Here is a 3,476-nt window from a genome sequence, read left to right as displayed (position 1 = left end):
CACTCCCTGTTTTCGCCGTGGAAGGCTGCACATTGTCCTTGAGCTGTCGCTCTGCAGGGACCTCTGAGACCCCCAGTGACCTGAGCAGACAAAGGGAGTTCCGGCCTCGGCACTGGGCACAGATGGGCTGAGTGCTCACTCAGACCTCGATAGGAAGCCAGCTGTCGCCCTGCTGACAGCTGTCCCGGCCAGGGTCCATGCGGGCCAACCACGTCCGCCCTAAATAAATCACCGCACAGATTTGATGGCTGGAAGCTCTGCCCCGACTATCCAGTGGCCCTCTGCCTCCTGGGCCGACTAATACCTAACGACACCATCCAAAATGAAGTGTCAGGGGCAGAGAAGATTCTAGCTACACAGACCTGAGGTCACAGGATGGACCACAGGTGCCAGGTGTCACACTCTGCAGAGAGAACCCAGGAGCTAAACCTCATGTGCTTTCCGATTCCATAAGGAAAGCGATGATTTTATCCAAAGTCATGGCTCGTCCTAAAGGTCAATCTCGGAGCAACTGATTGCTAACAGCTCTTTGATCACTTAACTTCCCATTAGTCGTCGATTTGCTCGAGTGGGCGCCTGTAACGTCTCCATTTGTCCCTGTCGCGTGCTAGTGTAGCCCAATGGCATCTGTTCGCTCCGGGAACATGAAGGGCCTCAAACCGATCATTCATGATCTTGACGAAGAAGTCTGACCATCTGGTAGGTGGGCGGCCACGCCGTCTTTTGACATCCCGTGGAATCCAGTCGGTAACAGCTCTAGTCCAACGGTCGTCTTTAAATCTCATTACGTGACCAGCCCATCTGATTTTCGACACCTTGGCAAACGAGACAGCGTCCCTGATCCTTGATCGTCGACGGATGTCAGAACTCCGGATTCGTTCTCTCATTTGAGTGAAACGTGATATTCCAAGCATAGCTCTTTCTATTCTTCTTTGGGAGACCTGAATGGCGTTCTCATCTTGTTTGCGTAGGGCCCAGGTCTCTGAGGCATATGTTAATGCAGGAAGAACAGTGGAATCAAAGAGATGTGCCCAGAGCCGGGGGTTCTTCGTCCTCTTAGCTATTTCTTCGACGTTCTTGAAGGCGTTCCAAGCCGCTCTCTTCCTCCTGCGCAGCTCGGGTGCCAGGTCATTTGTCATGTTGACCTCTCGACCTAGGTACACATAGCTGTTGCATTCGGAGATGGTCGTTCCATTGAGAGTTCGCTCTCAATGGAACAGCTCTTTGATATTATTCAAAATCAGAACAATCGCCCTTCACGTGTTCCCCTGCAATCTGCATGGTTAGGCCCTGTCGTAGTTCTAGAAGTGAAGTTCTGTGCAAGGCCGAGTCAGAAGCCTGAGTTAAATTGCTACTTAAGGAGCTGGAATTCAATCCCCGGCATCCCATATGGTTCCCCAGCACCACCAGGAGTACTTCCTGAGTGAGTGCAGAGCCAGGAGTAACCACTGAGCCGGATAGGGTATTTGCCTTGCACGTGGCTGACCCGGGTTCAATTTCCAACATTCCATATGGTTCCCCAAGCACCACCAGGAGTGATTCCTGAGTGCATGAACCAGGACTTAACCCCTGTGCACCGCTGGGTGTGACCCAAAGAGCAAAAAATATACTACTACTAATAATAATAATAATAATCACTAGTTAAACGCCACGAAGGCACCCAAGACTGTCTCTCAGTTCCTGAGCCCAGAGAAGCCCCTTCAGAGGAGAAATTAGCTGCTGACTGGCTTTAAGGGATCTGATAAACCTGTCCAAAGGCCTCAGAAAACAGCACCAAGGGCTGGAGCCATAGCTCAGTGGGTCGGGCATTTGCCTTGCACATGGCTGACCCAGGTTCGATTCCCAGCATCCCATATAGTGCCCGAGCACCACCAGGAGTAATTCCTGAGTGCAGAGCCAGGAATAACACCTGAGCATCACCGAGTGTGACCCAAAAAGCGAAAAAGAAAACAGCACCAAGAACTTGGGGGGTCGCCAGCCCCTGCACACAGGACTTTCCTCACGAGTTCCCTCCAGGCACTGTCGGTGGACACTGCGTGTGGTCTGGGCACCCTCCCGGAGGCTGTCGCCCGCAGGAAATGTGCCGCACCCATTTCACATCAACCAGAGGCCACGGAGCCCAATCAATCAGCGACATTTCACGGGGCCGGTTCCGTGCACTCCTGAAATGAAAAGCACCAACGTCCAACCACTTCAGGGGCCAGCCCCACTTCCCGGAGAGGGTCTGGTGTGACAGGGATAATCAGCGGCACGAGGGTCTAAAAGCAGGAGAACCTTTCAAGAGCTTTAATGGGAAGATGAAAGGGAGAAAATTATGTGCTTAGAAATGTTGTGGAATCCAGAATCGTGGAAGGAAATATCAATCAGGTATCCAAATAGATATGAAAAGAATTTCTGCAGAAACACTGCACTGTCTGTAGCACTGTCCTCCCGTTGTTCCGTTGTTTATCGATTTGCTCGAGCGGGCCCAGTAACGTCTCCATTGTGAGACTTGTTGTTACTGTGTTTGCCATATCGAATACATCACGGGCAGCTTGCCAGGCTTTGCCGTGCAGGTGAGATACTCTCAATAGCTTGCCGGGCTCTCTGAGAGGGGTGGAGGAATTGAACCCAGCTTGGCCAGGCCGGCCGCGTGCAAGGCAAACGCCCTACCGCTGTGCTATCGTAGTATTTGAACAACATTGTCTCTCTGGATATTGGAAACAAAGACAGAGGGCCAAAAGCATGGTGCAGAAGGCAGAGTGTTTGCGGTGGGCCCGGTCAAGTCAGGCTGGAGGTCTGGCAGCACCCAGGGAACCCACGAGCACGGCCAGGAGTGATCCCTGGGCTCAGAGCCCGCAGGAAGCCCTGAGCACTGCCAGGTGTGACCCACCAGCCAACCACAATAAAAACAGAGGAAGAAATGACATCAGGATTTTGTTCCCCATTAGGACTAAGGGTTCAACCTCATAGTAAAATGGAATTTTTTTTTCTTTTTTTCCTGAACAGTAAGAATGGTTGCTTTACTTGTATCAACCATGAAATCTGGAAATGTTAGAAAATATCACCACCACCTGGAAACTTGCTAGAAAAACAGACTCTGGTCCCTAAATGTATGGTTTCTTTTGTTTTTATTTGGTTTGAGGAGTTTTTGGTCTGTTTGTTTTGGGCGAGGTTCTTGTTTTGTTTTTGCAATAACATTGAAGCTTATGCTCTGGTAGACTAAAGTTTGTGCTTCTAACACCACCAATGTGCCAATACTGCAGCATTTTCCAGGAGGCTTTTGAAATGTTGGTGTGCATTTTCTGAGCATCAATCTCATTACTACCTGGTCTTAAATGGTCTCACTACGTTCACCAGCAGACAGACCCGCGCATCAAAACAGACATATTTTCAGTTGACAAGAAATTACACCTGAGCGTTTCCCTAATTCCTTTTCACACTCCTGCTTTAATTTCTGACTTTCCTATTCTCTCCTATTTTGCTGAAACAGTAGC

The sequence above is a fragment of the Sorex fumeus genome, unplaced genomic scaffold (assembly GCF_029834395.1).
Source record: "Sorex fumeus unplaced genomic scaffold, SorFum_2.1 ptg000092l, whole genome shotgun sequence".
In the NCBI taxonomy this organism is placed as follows: Eukaryota; Metazoa; Chordata; class Mammalia; order Eulipotyphla; family Soricidae; genus Sorex; species Sorex fumeus.
The sequence above is the reverse complement of the archived record's forward strand: the minus strand, read 5'-3'. Positions refer to the sequence as shown.